The sequence below is a fragment of the Pinus tabuliformis genome, chromosome J (assembly GCF_031772625.1).
Source record: "Pinus tabuliformis cultivar Carrire ecotype Pingquan chromosome J, CPIR1, whole genome shotgun sequence".
Lineage (NCBI taxonomy): Eukaryota > Viridiplantae > Streptophyta > Pinopsida > Pinales > Pinaceae > Pinus > Pinus tabuliformis.
This window is the reverse complement of record NC_142295.1, coordinates 1648802337-1648822579: the sequence shown is the minus strand read 5'-3', so window position 1 is coordinate 1648822579 and position 20243 is coordinate 1648802337. Positions and strand designations below refer to the sequence as shown.

The following is a 20243-nucleotide window of genomic DNA, read 5'->3' as shown; positions in this document are numbered from 1 at the left end:
CTTTGATTATGTTTTAATCTTGGCTGTTGGTTGTCCAACAGGAAGATATAAGAAGGGGCTTAAGGGTCATTTGGAAAACACACAGAGAGATAGAGAGAAATCAATTTTTTGAAGTGAGAAGTTTTCAGGAGGAAAAATCGATTGAAGGAATCTCTTGCAGTTCAGGGGCAGGGATAGTAGCTTTCGAGAGAGAGAGATTCTTAGCCGGAGATACAACAACAGAGAGAGGAAGTAAGTGAGCCAGAGGCCTTGACGCAGAGGCTGATGAAGTTGAAATGAAATTTTTTTGGCCCATTGAGCTTATAAAATAAAAAAAAATTTCTAAAATTTTTGGAAATTTCGGGTCCGGCGGATTTTTTTTCCGCCGAACCGCTCCCGGCCCGTCTGAAATCGCTCCCGGAGCGTTTTTTAATGCCCGGGAGCGATCAGGGAGCGATCGCTCCCCGATCGCTCCCGGGCATTAAAAAACGCTCCGGGAGCGCGGGAGCGATCGCTCCCTGAATCGCTCCCTAACAGACCAGCGAGCGTAAATTTTTTTACGGGAGCGCGCTCCCGAAAATCGCTCCCGTCCAGGAGCGATTTTGGGAGCGCGCTCCTGACCCGCTCCCGAGCCACTCCCGCCCGGAGCGCGCTTCGGGAGCGGGTTCGAGGGGGGGGGGGCGCTCCCCCGCAACACTGCAGCAGACCAATGTCCCTCACAAGGCTTTTGCATAAACCTGGAGAGAATTCCAACAGCAAACGAAATGTCTGGTCTGGTAGTAGTGAGGTAGATGAGACTTCCTATAAGCTGTCTATACTTTGTTGCATCCTCAAATTCCTTTCCTTCAATAGATGTGAGCTTTAAGTTTTGTTCCATTGGAGTAGAAAGAGGATTGCACTCTGTCATGCCAAATCTGTTTCACAAATCTCCAATGTATTTCTTTTGAGAAAGAAATATGGATTTTGGATGTTGGGTTACTTCAATGCCAAGATAGTAATGAACATAGCCCAAATCAGTCATTTCAAAACTTTTTCCTAATTCTTTCTTTATGGATGCAATATATCTTTCATTGTTCCCTGTCATTAAAAGATCATCTACATATACCACAAGATATACAATTGTTTTGCCAACTTTCTTGACAAATAAAGTTGCATCATCAAGATCAAAATGATTGAAGTTGAGTTTCAGAAGATGCTCAGTTAGTTTTTCATACCAGGCTCGTGGTGCTTGTTTGAGGCCATACAAGGACTTCACAAGTTTGCATACTTTATGTTCATGTCCTTTCACAGCAAATCCTTCAGGCTGGGACATAAAAACATTCTCTTTTAGATCTCCATTCAAGAATGCAGTTTTTACATCCATTTGATGGACTTTCCAACCGTTCTGAGCAGCTAGTGCAAAGAGTGTCCAAATGGTGGCCCATTTTGCTGTGGGGGCAAAAGTTTCCTCATAACCGACCCCTTCCTTCTGTGCAAAACCTTTTGCCACAAGCCTAGCTTTGTGCTTGTCAAGTGAGCCATCAGCTTTGTATTTGTTCTTGTAGACCCACTTGCAGCCAATTGGTTTGGCTCCAAATGGAGGGTCAACCAGCTTCCAAGTGCCATTCTTTATGAGGGCATCATACTCCTTTTTCATTGCTTCTTTCCATTCATCATGAGAAGCAGCTTCTTTGAAGGAAGTTGGTTCAAAATCTGTAGACAAGTTCAATTCACAATCATAAGTAACATCCATATCAACAGGTGAATTAGAGTCATCTACATCACCTCCATTTTGTCGGTTTGAATTTCTAGTTCCTGTTTTTCCAATTTCATCAGGATGAACACTTTCAAGTGTCTTTGTCAGCCACTTTGGGGGACCTTTCTGAGATGGTCCAGGCTGCTCTGTTGATTGAGTTGGGACTGAATCAAGATTGAGTCTCCCAATTCTATCAATTACATCACTTAAAGCATCATCCGTTGTTGGAGTTTCATGCAGGGGAGATTGTTCTTCAGAAGAAGATTCCACATGTTGTTCTAGTATAGGAATCCCCCCTTCAAGACGTGGAATCTGATTATCAAATTCTTGAAATGATTTTGCTTTTGCGAATCTATCCAAGCGATCAAGTTGCCGCTCAACAACATTGTCAGATTTGGATGATTCGAGAAAAATGACATCTCTAGATAAAACAAACTTTTTATTTACTTCATCATAGAGGCAGTATGCTTTAGATGTGTTTGAATACCTGAGGAAGATACACTTACGACTTCTAGCACCAAGTTTGTTTCTATGTACCTTTGGTATCAAAGCATAACAGGTGGAACCAAAGATCCTGAGATGTTTTACCGAAGGAACATGTCCATACCACAATTCATAAGGAGTCTTGTTTCTTATAGCATTAGATGGACATCTATTCTTTATATATGCAGCACATAGAACAACATCAGCCCAAAACATTATTTTTACATTTTTGAAGAAAAGCATGGATCGTACCATATTCAAAATTGTTCTATTCATTCTTTCTGCTACACCATTCTATTGGGTATTATAAGGTACAGTTGTTTGATGTTTAATCCCATGTTGGCAAAGATAGTGTTCAAATTCATTTGATGTATATTCTTTTCCATTATCAGTGCGAATAGACCCAATATGAGATTGTGCATCATTTTCAATCCATTTATGAAAATTCTTGAATGTTTGAAAAGCATCAGATTTGTTCTTCAATAAATAAACCCAACACATTCTGGTGTAATCATCAATAAATGTCATGATATATTTATTTCCATTTGCAGAAGGAACAGGCATTGGACCACATAAATCTGAATGAATGAGTTCAAGCTTCCTATGTGCTCTTGAATGTGAATCATGAAAAGACTGTTTGCTATGCTTTCCTAGAATGCAAGCATCACATTGCTTATGTTTCCTAGGAATTGTAGGCAAACCAGCAACACCATTTTTCTTCAATAAGCAGAGACTGTCATAGTTTAAATGTCCAAATCTAGCATGCCATAATAAACTTGATGGAAGTGTACCTTCTTCATGATGAGAAATATATGAGAAATGTTGTGCATGAGCAGAGGTTCCTTGCAGTTTGAGAAGCCTTTCTTCTTCTATTCCCCTCATTACAAGTGAGTGGTCAAATGCTTTTCTTACCTCAAGCTTGCCATCAAACATATGAATGGAGTGACCTTGCTGGCGGATGTGGACCAGGGACAACAAGTTTCTCTTGAGCTGTGGGAGATATAGAACATGGTCCAGAAGAAAGTCTGGAAGACCAGGCAGTTTAAGCCTGATTGTGCCAAGCCCTGATGGCGTGATTTTTGACTGATCTGCAAAGTATACTGCTCCATCAACATTGTCAGTGAAATCTTCAAAAAAATCTTTCCTATGAGTCATATGACAGGTTGCTCCTGAATCAAGCAACCAATCATTTCTCGAAGAAGCAAGTGAAGCATTAAACAAATCTTCATTTACTCCAATGTTACATTGTGCCTCAATATAGTGAGCGGATTCAGGTGCTTTACCTTTGTCTGTATCATCAGTTTTACCTTTCTGCTGGTTTCTTTTCTGCTCAATTTTGTCCCATGGTAGCTTGCATGTAGAAGCATCATGTGATCCATTTCGTTTGCAGCGAATGCAATGCAGATCTGCTTTTTCTCCTTGAGAATGTCTGCCCCCCCTGCCTCTGAAGTATCTTCCTCTTCCTCTTCGTCCACCTCTTCCTCTTGTAGAATCTTGAGCAGGATGCTTTTCTTTATGAGCAAGGCAAACAATCTCTTCAGAAGATTCAGGGACTGTCTTCTTTCCAAAGGCTTTCTCTCTTTCAGCAAACTTTTTCACAAGAGAGTCAAAGGTTATATCTTTAAGATTTCCATTTGCTTGTAAAGACTCAAGATAATTGGAGTAAGTAGGATAGAGTTCCTAGAGAAAAGCAATAAGAGGGATATCCAGCTCAACTTTAGTGGATTTGATATCATGCATTATGGATTTAACTTCAGATGCAAGAGCAAGAGGATCATTATTTTTTAGTTCAAGAGTGAAGAGTTTAATCATGAGCTGAACAACTTCAAGTGCAGAATGTGAGTCATAGAGTTCTTTGAGCTTTTGTAAAGCTTCAAAGGTAGTTGAATATGATGAAATATGGCGACTTACTTCTTCATTTACAGATGCTGCGATTAATGCATATGCTTTGCTATTCTTGTTATCCCAAATGACGAGCTCTTTGTCTGATGTAGGCTGTACTGGGTCATTGTCTCCTTCTCCGACACACACTCCCTTCCACAACTCATTGAAGATGAGGGTGTGTTTTATCATCTGGGACCATTCAGGATAGTTCTCCTTGCCAGTGAGAACTATCCCTACCATAGAGATGATTGAATGCATTCTGTAAAAATTCTTCTGCTAAAAAAAATCCTTATGTCACAGCCTTATGCACTTTATTTTCCTCTAACGTTTGATAGAAGCATCAGCATCACTTCAATATATCATGCAAAAAACGCATATATCATGCAAAAAAACGCATAAGGGATCACTTCAATATATATCAATGCAATACTATTTTGAAAGCAGCGCAATATATAAAAATTTTGAATGATACTGCACGTTTTAAACTCTCAGTCTTCACTGTTTCAGCACATTGAGTCTCTTGCAAGATGCATTGGTATGAGATCTTTCAAAAATTTCAATCATTTCATAACCAAGTCGCAAATCTCATAACAATCCTTTTGATAGAAGGGCTATACTGATTGCAAACATACACTTCAGATGTAATATTAGATTGGAAAAAGGGTCTTTGCTTGTAACAAGTGCTACATCAAAAATTGTTGCGAGTTTATTCTCAAAGATCTGAATATACAAGGGTTTCCCAATGTCTGTGCTGCGCACTTGTCTTCTTGCTCTACACCGTAAAACAACTATCGCCACGCAACATGGAACCTTCACATTGTTTAATCGATCTCATGAAGACATCATCTATGTAATAATGCCAGAGCAAAATTAATGCTGTAAATTGTAGTACCACAATTCCTGATCATAATCCCGAATTTAGAACGTAACTACAAGGATTCAAACTTAGATGAGGTTTTGATGCTCCCTTTAATCAGAAACGAAACCAATATTTGTGTAAAATACTTAAGCCAGAGAGCAGTCGAAACGATTGCAGGGACAATGAATTGGAGATGAGATATCTAGATGAGATGATAATTATTATCTAGTAAAGTGTTTCAATACCTCCTGCTGCGGCTTCCATAGCAGCCGAAGCTCAAAAGGTACACTTCTTGCGTTACATCGAACTGCAACACTGCGACATGATGAGCTGGGTCAGGAAACATTGCTGAATCTCCTGCTTCGAAATTACTTGCACTACAACCTTTATGACCAGGCAGAGAAATTACGATCCAAAGCTCCGCGGTTTGAAGCTCATTCAAATCAACAATTTTGTCGATATTTGTAGAATACGAACAATACAGCTAGAGTACACAGATGCAAAAGAGAGTCTATTACAAGCAGCTCGTAAAGCTCCAGCATCTGCTCGGGGCTTCCGTATTCAGTGCAATAAATGGGCTGAAATTGTTCGCCTGCTTCTTGGTGAAATTCCAGAGAGCAGATTATGTCAGGACAGAGGCAGCGCTGGTGCGCCAGAGAGCGTTATGTCAGGACAGAGGCAGTGCTGGCAGTGTAAACCGATGCGCAGAGAATCAATGAGACGCAGGATAGAGGCAGCGCTCAGGTATTCATGCGCAGAGAATCAATGAGAGGAGTTACGACTATTCTAAGGACTGGCTCTGATACCATGTCAGACCAGGAGTAACTCCAAATTAGGCAAAAATCTGATTCGTATATTTCATTAGGTAGCTATTGTTTATATACATGAATGTGACTAATCAGTTCATCTTCTTGATGACTGTTCACATTCCGGGTTCACCCAACCATTGAGGATTAGGTGTCAACAATTTTATTATTATCCTCACAATATTAATGCATTGCAATGCTCCTGGGTTAATATTGTTTATAGTAATATTATTTACTGTTGTACATTATTTTGAAGATTACTTATTTATCAATGAATTAAAAATATTATAGTGAGAAGTATGGACCCCAGATAAAGGTTTCAAACGTTCACACCGCATTAATCATGTGTTCTCCCCAATTCTAGTTTGGATAAGAATGACAACCTGATGTAAGTGGGTGATTAACCTTAATTTTTGTAAATTAAAATATAATAAATAGTCCGGCGTATGGGAATTTGTTCGCATATAAAATGAAAGATATTAATCCAGTTTTCTCTCCCAAAGCTAATTAATTTAACAATAAATAGTAAATATTCTACGGAGAGTAAGAATAAAGGGTTTTCGTTACCTTCAGTCAACATTTGAGCCAAACCTTGGCCTTTGACTAGCTTGGTGGGTCTGATCTCTAAATCATAATCTTGTATAGTAACCCACCTAGCACGAGTCCCTAAGCAATCGGTTTGAGTTAATATATCTTTAACAATAGAATGTGGGACGAAAGCAATGATTTTAGAATAACCCACATATGTTTTAAAGTGCTTAAGAGACTTGACCAGGGCATAAGCTTGCTTTTCCATGGTATTGTACTTCAATTCAGAATTTTGAAGCGCTCTACTCATGAAAGCAATAGGCTGCTCGTGACCATCTTTATTATTTTGTAGCAAGACACCAGCAATGGTATCTTCGAAAGCGAAAGAAAAAATCATGAAATCCTTGGAATAATCGGGACTAACTAAGACAGGAGCTCTTGCAATAGCACATTTGATTTCTTGAAAAGCCTTTTTGCCGTCTTCTTGCCAAACAAATTTTGCATCTTTCTTTAGAAGACTTTGAATAGGCTTAGCTATTTCTGCGTAATTTGGAATAAACCTTCTAAGAAAATTTGTCTTTCCAAGGAAAGACTAAAGGGATTTAAGATTATGAGGAAGAGGAATCTTTTGGATTGCTTCAATTCTTTCAGGATCAATCTTGATTCCGTCCTTAGAAATGATATGGCCAAGTAATTTCCCTTCTGTTACTCCAAAAACAGACTTAGCTGGATTCAGAGAAATCCCGTATTCTCTACATCTATCGAAAACTTGCGTAAGATGATTTATATCACTGATACCATCTTTAGAAAAAACAGTAAGATCATCTTGGTAAATCTCAATAAATTTCCCGATTAACCCCTTGAAGGCATAATCCATAGCCCTTTGGAAAGTAGCCCCAGCGTTGGTTAATCCAAACAACATTCTTATGTATTCAAAGGTACCCCATGGCGTGGTGAATGTGGTTTTATGACGATCCTCCTTTTTAACCCATAGCTGATTGTACCCAGAAAAACCATCTAGCAACGACATCATTCCAGAACCGGTTACTCTTTGCAACAAAGTTTCCATGTTTGGCAAAGGGTAATTATCTTTCTTGCATGCTAGATTAAGGTTTCGAAAATCGACACAAAGTCTTATCGTGCCATTCTTTTTCCTAACAATCACCAGATTTGAACACCATGTCGAATGCCTGGTTTGAGCGATAATTCCTGCTGCAAGCATTTTCGCAAGCTCTTTCTGAACCAAAGGGGTTAATTTAGGATTAATTTGACTAAGTTTCTGGCGAAAGGGTTTAGCATTTTCATCTTTTAAGGGGATAGTATGTTCCATGACATCTTCCCTATAGCCCTTTAATTCATCATAAGAAAAAGCTAAAACATCTCGGTATTCGCGAAGTAAATTAGTTAACTTTTTTCTTTCCTCCACACTAGTACCTCTACCAATTTTAACAATTTTTGGGTTTTCAGAAGTACCAATGTTTATCTCGAGATATTCGCTTGGGTCCATCTTATTTTCTTCTCTCAACTTCGTGGCATCATGTCGATCAAAATGTTGCTCTAAGGCAACCACATTCCTAGGAGTAGGATTTATGTTATGCTCATAATTTAAAGATCCATCCTCCTAAGAATCTATCTGGAAATCTTCAAACTCATCTAGACTATTAAGAAAACGAATGCCTTGTTTTTCATCATTAAAGACTTGCCAATGCTCTGAGTTATCTGGAACAGATGGTCTAAATATTACTTCCATTTTGATCTTATCATTAATTAGCTCATCAGATAACTGGAAAGTAGTAGCAACTACGGCAAGTTCATCTGCCAAATTATTTTGCTCTCTTGGGATAGCTTTGAGGTCAAGGGCATCAAAGTGCTCCATAGTATCCCACACAGCGTTTCGATAATTTCTTAATCTTTGATTTTTACATGTGAATTTATTCTTAAGCTGCATGATAATTAAATCAGAATGCCCCTTAATGCTAAGCAACTTAATCTTCAAAGATCTTGGTAATTCAAGACCCAACAATATAGCCTCATATTCAGCGACATTGTTGGTTGCTTCAAATTCTAATCGATAGGCAAACTTGAAAATGTGATCAAGGGGAGATTTAAGCACTATTCCAGCACCCTTACCATGCCTAGATGATGCACCATCGAAGTACATGTACCAAACTCTATCATTGAGATCCTTAATCTTATCATTGGGAGGAACTATGAAATTAGACATGATGGCATAGTTCCCAATGTTAGATTGCTCTTTGATTATCTCGTTGTGAGGTCTCTTAGGATCTTCGACATGAAATTTTCTTTCGGGCTCTCTATTTACTCTTACAAAACCATCACCCCTAGGAGAAGGAATCATAGCATATGACCAATTCATTTGAATACTTCCTCCTAAATCAGAGGCCCACTTTTTGGATAAAAGCATACCCCAGGCATCAAACACATCCACCACAACAATATCCATAACAATCATGATGTCCGGGTAAACTGATAGATGAACTTGCAAACCTTTGATCAAACCATGCACTTCAATTTTCTTAGAATCCATGGCACATATGTTATAGTAGGGTCTAGAAACTCTTAAGTTAAGCTGTTCCATGACCCTTTTAGTCATTACACAAGCTGATGCACCATAATCCAACATGCAATTATTCAATTTATATCCATTAACTAACAAGGTGATAAAGAAAGGCTGGTGATATTTGTTATCTGCATCTAAGCTTTGCAAATATATGGGAGCATCGTGATAGTCAACTTCTCGAATCTTCTGTTGAGAAGTATTTATTTGAGGACCTTGGATAGCTTTTAGTAACTTATCTCTTTGGGAAGGGATTTTAGCAATCTCGGAGATAGGAACCCATATTTTTTTGCATTGTTAAACCAACTTCCCAAATCGACATCTAATCCAGAGTTTAAACCAGGGTTAAAACTTCGAGGAGGAATTTGATTCCCGCTTTGATCTTTATCCCTTCTCTGATAGGTCAAACCTTTATCTCTAGCAATTTCCAAGATTTGCTCGGGAGAGGGTTTTTCACCATATAACCTTGCCAAAATGTCATCTTCATTTTCAAGGTTATTTATACTAAAAGCTGATGAAGGATTCATAACGTCACGACTATTTTCCTTGACCTCTATCCAATCATCCATAGACAAAGGAAACTTGTTACCTACTACATTTATTTGATCACCTGTCCCAAACATTCCATTATCCAAGATTCTTCTAACGATAGGGCAAGTGGCCTCTTCATGAAGAGCATCACAAACCCGACAATAAGGAGGAGCATTATCAACCAAATTAGTTATCGGATTAGGAGGTCTTTGCTCATTAGATTGACCCTTCTTTTGCCAATTGTTATTTCTGTTATTATTATTTCGAGGTTGGAAGTTTTGCGTTTGTGTTCTTTCCATTTGAATCAACCTATTCTGCAAAGTGGCTATCTCCTTGTTATGATTAATTTCCATGGTTTCAATCTTTTGGAGTAATTTGAGAACAAGTTCGCTTTCAGGCTCTTGAATTGCTTTTCCTTTAGGTTCTTTTAGTTTTGTAGGAGTCCTATCAAAACCTGGGATCTCAGACTTCCCAGATGTCGCCTTGTCCTTTTCAAGCTCGATAGCTAAAACCTGGCACTCCCTATAATCATTAAGTCTAGCACGCCTCAATTCATAAGATGGCTCAGGACTAAAGGCATCAATGTAAAAATCTCGAAGAGATTTGTCGGTAGGTTTATAGTCTTGAGGTAATTCTTTAATAATATCATTAAAACTTTTATTAAATTCTTCAACGGTTTCATTTTCTCTCTTTTTGATTATACTGATAGATTTGACAAGGTGTCTCCCTTCTCTCTTATCTCCATACTTTTCCTTAAAGGCATTAACAATCGATTGTAAGGAATCAAATGAATTTTGAGGCTTTTCCGTAAACCAATCTAAAACATCACCCTCCAAGGTCAGAACAAAAAGGGTCATTTTAACATCTTCATGATTAAAATCAGCGGCCCTTGCGTACTTCCCCAGCCATGAACTAAAAGCTTTCAGATGTGAATTAGCACTGATTGCGTTATCTCCTTGAAAGATAGGCAATTTATCCATTCCATGCTTTGGAGTATCATTGGGATAACCCTGAATGTTAGCAAAGATACACGGGGCGAATATGTTCATGATGTCGTGCTCAACTGGACTAGTAAAAAGTAAATGGATATCAGAGAGGGCTTCTTGTCCGAGGTTAACAAGAAGTGTACGAGAAGAGAGTTTGTGTAATTGTACCCTGAGGGCCCTTTCAGGATCAGGAGCAGGATTGCACAGACTGCTTGTATGTCTTCTAGTATACACTCTTGTAGATAATATATGAAGTGGAGTCGCCACCCGGACAGGAAGTGAAACACAAAAAGCTCGAAATGAAAGGACCAAGGACAGAAAAAACTCTATCCCCGGCAACGGCGTCGAAAAATGTTGTCGCACAGATTGTCACGACAATGCTCAGACCGGGGGCTGTCACCCTGATCCCCGATCTCTCCGTTTAAGCCTGTCTCCCGCGGCTAAGGGGGGTAGACCCTATGGGAAAATGGATGACCAACTGAGGACCAGTTGGGTTGGGAGACACGAGGGGAACAAGCACTTAATTGATTTTACTAAGTTAATAGACCAGTGCCTTATAGAGTTAATGACTGAATGATTATTTACCAAATGCTTGCAGAAATATGAGCTCATTAACAATCAAATAACTCAAACAAAAGTTAACCTTTTGCCAAATGCGAGATAATCGATAAATGCTCAATGGTTCAATAATACTCTAGCAAATAAAATTCGAAAAATTAAGTGCTTTAAACAACCACGTAATTTTAAGGGCTAACCAGAGATCAGATTCATATAGCTAATCTTTAAATGATCTTCTAAGCATATTTAACCACATGAAAATGATAAATATTAGTCCCACATCAAAATTTTAGCCTCAGCAGAAAAGATATATTGCAAACACGACAAATCCTTGAGCCAACACTGAATCCGGCAAGATATTTCCAATATATATATATATATATATATTTTTTTTTTTTTAATTTTTTAAGTCAAATGAAACACTGATAACTCAAATCCTAAATCTAAATCTAGAAAAGTAAAGTAAAAATCTAAAACTAAAAAAAAAAATTAAAAGGGACCTTTTTATTTTAAATTTTTTTTTTCTATGAAATAAAACTAAACTTAGAATCTAAACTAATCTTGAAACTAAATGAAAAGAGAGTCAAAAAACTTAAAATTTATATACATAAAATGAAATTCTATAAAATCTAAACCTAAATGAAATAAAATTTAAAACTAGATCTAAATCTAACTTTTAGATTTTTTATTTTTATTTTTTTTTTATTTTTTTTTTAATTTATATATATATATATATATATTTTTTTTAACTTTTTGATATCGTTTAAAATTAAAATCTAAACAAAAGCTAAATCTAAATTTAAAGGGAAGTAAAACTAAAGACTAAAAAAATTAAAATTTAATAGATCTAAAACTAAAATTTAATTCTAAGGAAATAAAAATTCGAAACTAAAACCTAAACTAAATGAAACACGTATTTAAATTGAAGAAAGATTTAACCTCACCCAAAAACTATATACTCTAAATCCTAAATGAATGAAATAAAAATATGACAGAATAACCAACGCATATATAGACAAGGAAAATCGAATGCTTTTTGTTTTTGTTTTTCTTTAACGTATATCGAATGTTTCTTCCGGCGTATCGTTTTTGTAGGTGCGTGGAATGACTGGACATACGCAATGAGGTGATCACGTATGAGGAAGAAGAGTTATTGCAGGAGAGAGGATGACGGGTTTGACTGTTGGAAAAATTGAGCAGAGGTTCGCTGAACGTTTGCAGGTCTGGCAGCGGAATAGAGGATCGAAAGTATAGATTGGAAGGCTGCACGCAGGTCTGCGAAGGTTTCAGAGAGACCGTGGAGGAGGGAGGAGTAGGATGGCAGCCTGATGGTCGAATAATAGCGGTGGTAGCTCGACAGATTTGCAAAAAATTTGAGGGTTTTGTAGATGACAACATTTTGTTATATGCAGGTGATGGCAGCAGCGCTGACAACGTAACAGCGGATAGGCAGTATGCAGCATGCAGATGGGCAAAGGATGGACAGCGTGAAGCAGCGTGGGTGGAGGAGGACTTTACTGCGTGAGGTCTGAGGGACGTGGGCACAACAGCGTGCAGGTTTTTTGAAGGTGCAGCGAGAGTGATGTGGAATGGAGACGCAGGCTCAAACAAGAATGCGGCTGCGATTGCTGATACGATTTTTGGACTGCGATTTATATCCACAGGGCAGCTTTGAATGACAGTGCCTTTTGCAGGATTTAAAGATGGATTCGAGTGAGGCAGCAGCAAAAAAGGCCTGCGTGAAAATGATTGGAGCTGAACAGATCCCAGAGGGCAAACAAATATATGTATATTTTTTTTTGTATAAATTTTCCAGAGAAATATAATATGCAGCCAGAAACTGGTAAACCCTTTAAAATTCCTCAGAAATTTGCAAATAAAGTGATATTCCTCCGCTTCAGCGCTTCCAGTTATCAAACCCTACAAAGATTTCCAGCTCTGAAATAAGTATTCCTACCAATGTTACTTGGGAGCGGGAGCGGGAGCGACCATTTTCAGAAGCTCCCGGTTTGGGAGCGAATCCCGGAGCGATTTTTTAAAAATATATATATTTTTTATATTTTTTAATTTTTGATACATATATGTCAACAAAAACATGTAGAATGATGAAATAGACATAAAAAACATAAAAAAACATAAATTGATCATTGAACCATATCACATCAATCATCTAGAAATTATAATCGTCATCAACCATGTCCACAAGTTAGTAAAATACATATTACAACTGCAACATATTGAGTCTTATAAATCATGATTCATCAAATTCAATATTAAAGTTTCAACTTCAAGCTTTCAGAATTGAAAATTCAATAACATTTATCATCATTGATCACCAAAGTTGTACTTGTAAGCCAAGTTTAACCATTACAAGAAGTAATATCGAAGATATTTCTAAGTCCTAACTTCTAACTGTTAACATGATATGAAATGTTAAAAATTTATAAAATGAAACATGAATAATGAGATGAAATGAAACAACTTTAGTCTTTCACAAAGCATCATATTCATAATTCACAATCATTACCAATGAGTTATAATTGCCAAGTCCCAACTTCAAACTTCAAATTTTCATTGTCACAGTGATATAATGTTTACAAAAAATATCATAATGTCATAATGATATGAAAGAGTCAAGAGTCAAGGACTCAAAACTCAACAGTTATGAAAACTAAAGTCTAATAGAAACTAAAAAAGACAAGTAAACTGTAAATCTACAAGTGGCCCTTGCCACGAGAGTCTCCAGGAGTATAAGTAGGTCGTGGTGGTCTTCTAGGAGTCTCCCGCACAGACCGACGACCAGAACTAGAACCTCCACGCGAGGTTGTCGATGGAGGTGGCGACAACAATGGAACAAGACTCGGGCCTCGAGCACTGCTACTGGATGGTGGAGGTGGAGGTGGCATGGCTGCTGCAGCTGCTTCATTTTCATCCCGTACAAGCTCCTCTTCTAGTTCTTCAATATGTACAATGCCATCCTCCAAATTGTCGTCCTCAGGGTGATTGTCCCAAATTTTATATGTGGGATCTTCATTAGCCCGATCACAGTAATGGCTCAACAACCTCAAGTTGTAGTGCACATAAACCAAGCTTTCTGCTCGGTTTTCGTTGAGTCTGTTTCTTTTCACATTATGTATATAACTGTAGGTGCTCCAACACCTCTCTGCAGAAGAAGAATTTACAACCTGTGAAAGAACTTTTTTTGCCAATTTTGGCAAAAGTCCGTGGCCGCCATATGTTTCCCACCATGTGAGAGAATCAAATTTATCTTTGTCGTCCATTGCATGGAAGTTACCATACAAACCACTGCCAGTGAAGTATCTGCCTATTTCAAGGCGCACAGCTGCACATTCCTCCCTGTCAGGCACCAACTTTTCTAATGCTTCCAGATATCCTCTAGTTACCTCTCGATCTAAATGGGGTTTGGTCCTAACACCACCCCCTGCTGCAGGTTTGCCCAACCAAGATTCTGAGTAGTATTTTGGCGTAAGGATATACGCCAAGCAATGTAGTGGAAGGTTAAGCCTATTCCACCGTTCACACACACAATCATGAATAAGTTTGTACAAGTTGGGATCTCTATTATGAACAATGTCTTTTATTTCCCCCAACATGGTATCCATTTGCTCATACACCTCGCCAATCACTGGTTTGTCTGTATCTGCAAACCGAATCATGTTATAAATTGGCTTGGTGAAATCCAATACCTGTCTCACAGTTGTCCAAAACTGCCCATCAAGAGCGGCCTCCTCCACCGTTTCAAAACCTGCCATGTCAGCTACATTTGTAGCCCTTTCCTTTAACACCTGCCAATGTGGACTTGATACCATGCTAGCTAATGCCTCTCTTACCTTCAAAAGGCGCCTGAAGGCGAGGTAATAGCTACCAAATCTAGTCCTCGCAATCTTCAGCAACTCCAATCTCGAGTGACTGCGGAAAAGGCCATGGGTATTGCTATGATTTGTAATAAATTTTATCATTTTTTTTCCTTTCTTGTACAAATCACCAATCCATTGGTATTGTTCATTTTTGTTTTTGACAATATCATGCAATAGAAGGTTCAATGTGTGAACCAAACATCCAGACCAAAATATGTTCGGGTATTTATCCTCAATAATTGCTCCCGCTGCCTTACAATTAGGAGCATTATCAGTGATGACTTGGATGACATTGTATGGGCCAATACGCTCAATTGTTTCAAGCAATGCTTCTGCAATGTTGATAGCGGTCTTGAACTTGTCTGAGTAATCATGTGCAGCTAGAAAGATGGGACCACTTCGGGACACAGCAAGAACACTTATCAATGGCTTGCCTTTTACATTTGTCCATCCATCAGATACAATGGACACCCCATTGTCAGTCCAAGAACTTGTCATTTTATTCAAAGAATGTGATATTTTTGCTTTTTCATGATCAAGGCCAACAGTTCTTGCCTTGTCATACCCAGGGCTCTTGTATCCTTTAGGGGCATCATTTATGGCAGAAACCATTTCGTGCCAATAAGGTGAGCGTAGAACATTGAATGGTATCCCACATGCATAGAGGAACCTGTAAACTTTTGAATCCACATCATTCCTACACCCCTCATCAAGGAAATCTGATATGGTTCTACGCCTCAAAGATGATGACCCTGTGCCTCCATGTCCATATCCACTGCCTTGGCCTGAGGATGCTGAAGGAGTTCTTTGTGAGCTTGGTTCAAAGAAACCCCTTGATCTTTTTGTTCTGTATTGGGCTTCCTCCTCTTCCTTTATGTATTTGGCTCTATCTGCTGTTGACACCGCTGCACAAGTTTTGATTCCTATTTGTTTCTCTCCATCCCATGGCCTTTTCCCGCAGAGGTGTCTTCTAGCACGGGTGTATGAACCTGTGTAACCAGTGTTGCAATGGGGGCAATGAAATTTAGTGGTTCCACCCCCTCTCCCTGTTTCAGCCCTTTGAACATATTTCCACAGTGGAGTTTGGTCTTGTTTAGTTTTTTGAGGGTCATGTTCACCCTCCTCCACCTCCTCCTCACTGGGGTTTTCACCCATTTGACTTCCTCCGGCTTCTTCATCCACCTCTTCAGTTTCAGGCCCCCTCCGTTTCCTACTCTCCACCACCATAATAACCATAAAAGGGATCAGGAAGAGGAAAATGCCAATAAATATCCCCAGGTCCATGGTGTTTGATGTTTGTAGGGTTTGAGTCTTGAATCTGCAGGATAATTTAGTTTATTGGGATTAATTCATTTAATTTATTAATTTAATTTAAATACATGATCTTTAAACTCAAAGAGCTAAATTAAACTAACCAAATTAACTACCTAACCAGCTAAACTAACTAAATGATTAAGTTACTTACCTCTGCAGGCTTGCTCCTCGCTCCTTGGCACTTGCTCCTCGCTCCTCAGCTCTGGCTCCTTGCTCAGCTCTTGCTCCAGCTTTCAATCTCTTGCTCAAGCTCTCAATCTCTTGCTCAATCAAGTTGAAATGAAATGTTTTTGCCCCATTGGGCTTATAAAATATAAAAAAATTTCTAAAATTTTGGGAATTTTCGGGTCCGGCGGATTTTTTTTTCCGCCGAACCGCTCCCGGTCCGACTAAAATCGCTCCTGGAGCGTTTTTTAATGCCCGGGAGCGATCAGGGAGCGATCGCTCCCGATCGCTCCCGGGCATTAAAAAACGCTCCGGGAGCGCGGGAGCGATCGCTCCCTGAAACGCTCCCTATCAGACCAGGGAGCGTAAATTTTTTTACGGGAGCGCGCTCCCGAAAATCGCTCCCGTCCGGGAGCGATTTTGGGAGCGCGCTCTCGACCCGCTCCCGCCCGGAGCGTGCTTCGGGAGCGGGTTCGAAGGGGGGGGGGGGCGCTCCCCCGCAACACTGATTCCTACAATAGCTGATTCTGAGGCCAGATCTTACCCTCTAGGGCCTAGATTTAAGCTCACCTTCAGATCTGCAACCTGGAATGGCAGAACAAACACCTAGAGACAATATGTGCAGAAAACGAAACTAAAACCCTAGATCAACTAAACAATTACATCATTTACAGCTTTGTGACTCTACAACAGCCAGATTTGTCAATAACCTTCAATAATATTTTTAGAACTTCAGAATTGCTATGAAATGCTTTAGAAAAACTCTCACGCAACTCAAAAATAAACCCTAAATGATAAACCCAGAATCAAAACTGGCTAGGCTCTACAAGAGAGTGCTTTGCGGGAGTTGGCTGGTTCAGCCGAGAACTTCCCCAAACGCCCACTGATTTTCTCAATAAGGGTTTCCTGGACAACTCATTTCAACCATCAATAAAGAGGGAAAATAACAGTACTAGATTCTAGATGCAATAGAGATACCTGCCATTATTTCAGAAATATTACTACCATTCAAACCCTAGTAAGTGAACAAGATACCTGTGTTCAACAATACTCTAAATCAAGCTATTACTAATGGCTGAAAAATAAAAATATGCAGAAAATAAAACAGCTCACAGCACTTCGGGAGAGTAACACCAGCAATATTTCAACGCCAAAGTCTTTCTTTATTAGCACTAGAAAAAGTTTACAAGAGAGCTTTCTTCAGCACAAGACTCACAGATCGAATGATCTCAAATGACTCCTAGCACCCTATTTAAAGGAAAAATTCCCAACGGCTAGTTCGAGTGATCCATGTCAAAATGATCTCGACCGTCGATGAGGATCAAGATATCTCTTAATCTCATCCGTTGAATTTTTAATGCATTAAAAAATTGAAATTTTGCATTTATTTACTCAAAAATATTATTATTTTATTATTTTTAAGTTTTTATTTTATTTTATTATTTATGATTATTATTTTTATTTATTTATTTATTTTTTTTAATTATTTATATCTTTTATTTTTTATTGTTTTATTATTTTTCCAATTTTTTAATTTTTATTTTTAAAAGGATCCTCGAACTTAGCCTTTGGAAAAAATTCCCTAGGACCTAGGACTTAGGACTTATGAGGGGATTAAAACATTTCCTAACCCTCAAGACACTTTACATCATGACTTTTACAATTTTACATCTCAAGGGGGAAAACCCATTTGCCATAGATCCTCATAGACCACCTAGTTCTGCGACCAAATATAACTTAGCAGATCAACGCACTAGGATTCTCCTAAGATTTTAATGACAAAATCCATTCTGGCTTCGGGGTTAGGCTGAAGGAAAACTCTGCCGATCATGGATCGGTGAGACAAAAAACCTTCCGGAATGTAGATTATCACTAGAAAATTAGGTCCACCTAGGCAATTTAAATACATGACTCAGATCTGCTAAGATTATTTACAATTCACACATGCAGACTGGGTTTACAACATAATATGATCAAGTCAACGATGACTGTCGAATAGCATGGACATGTCGATTAAGTGCTATCCTTTTTGCGAAAAAAGGGGGTGTACTGCTATGGGAAGTTGACACGTAGTGGTCAACACATTTCATAACTGTATGGTTGGTTTGAAAGGTTGTTCTAGCCGCAAATACAAGGAGAAGACTGTTGTTGAAAAAAGTGAAGGTATCATAGGGCTAGAAGAGCCCTAACACTATTCTCATATATGACTTTGTTCTGAAATCAAAGGGTTCTACTCTCGCTGTTTTTGAACAGTCAATGTTGTTTCCTTTCGAAGCCCTATAATCAAGCCTTAATCATCTATCTAACAATGTATGGAGATCTACATAAAGTGCGAGGCTAGAATGAGGCTGGAAGAGCCTATCTGGAATTGCTGGTACAAACTGTCATGCTCATTCACTGCAGAAACGCACAGTATGTTTGGGTACCCGTTTGGAGGCATTGTCATTTGATGTTGAAGGCATTTTTGAGTCAATGTTTGGGTCATGTAACTTCTCAATAAAGATTCTATAAGAAAAAGTTCAAAGGGTTTTTCCTCTTAGATTTTGGAGAGGTTTTTTTGCCCTCGCTTGGTGCCGATATCTTGTGTACTTGTATATTTTGATCTTCTCGTTTTGGTAACTGTTTGAAGATAATAATAGAAAGAAGAAAAATCTAAAGAAGTAATATCTCAAGCAGCTATCATAATTAAGAGAAATTGAATAATTCAGATTGCCCTTAATTTCTCAACATGGTATCAGAGGGCAGGTTCTGCAAAGGGCATGAAGAAGATCAGAACTTCACACTTTTTGTCTGAAATTTCGTGTGAAGGTATACGCAATCTAGAAAGGAGAGTTCTCGCATAAGAAGGGACAATTCTCGCATATCTCTGAGATCTGGTATGGAGCAGATCCACATTGAAAAGGGTTCAAGGGTTTGTCTGCAGCTCGGATGGGTATAAGGGCAGATAGACCAGGTCTCGGATTTCATGAAGAAACATGGAGAGGCATGAAGATTATCTCAGAGTTTATTCCAGAGTGCAGTCATAAACTCGACATACATATATTCATGACATAAGTCTGTTGAAAGGAATTTCAGTGAAGACAGTAAGTACTACAATCTCGGTGAACAAAGAAATACAACCTATACATACAGTCTCAGTGGACATTACAGTATGTAGATCTGTCCCCTTGTGATCTCGATATATATATCGCAGTACATAATTGCTATAGCCTTGGCATACCTGTAGGTGTAGTCAAGAAGGATCTCTGAATGGATAGACAGTCTCTGCACTTTCGAAGGTATAGTCTTGGCATATTGAAGAACCGCAGTAACAAAAGTGACAAAAATGATCAGGATCATGATGGTGAAAGAGGGTAACAGTCTCGACATAATGATTGTGACAAGCAAAAGACTTGGATCTAATGCCTCGGTTGATTCACGTAATATCTCTGTTGCAATCTCAATGAACAACAATGATAAGGGAAGTAAGTCTTCGATCTCAGCATAACTATGATTGTCTCATTCTTAAGATAAAAGGATCACAAGGATCTACCTTCTCGGCATACTCTTAGTAATGACATTGTAGACGCAGCACATGATGATTACTGTATAATGGAATATAATCACAGTCTTAACATATGAATGATCAAGAAGGATCTCTGTGATATATACAGAACCTTATCTCTAGCATAGATAGAATATGGGATCATGATTTTGATATCTCAGTGATTTCATTGTTCCGAGAATGTATATCAATAATGATCCTATACAAGAAGAACAACAAGTGAAGATGCAACAACAGTGTGATGACAATGGCATGGTAGCAGAGAAGATGATGATCTCAGTAAGGACAAGAGATCTCAAGAAGCAATAATGAAGATCTCAGTGATGCAACAGAAATCTCAGTGTTAAAGTTATGGTTTTGGTAAAAGCGTAGAGATGATCTTAGTAAAAGAACAGTAAAGTTCTCAGTGAAGATG

The 20243-nt window shown here is 38.5% G+C and overlaps 1 protein-coding gene across 1 annotated transcript in view; it reads left to right on the top strand.

Moving 5' to 3' along the window:
• Window positions 1-20243, top strand: part of LOC149233862 (Pseudouridine synthase family protein) — a 336954-nt gene that overhangs the window by 199382 nt on the left and 117329 nt on the right. The gene's annotated exons all lie outside the window — the stretch shown is intronic.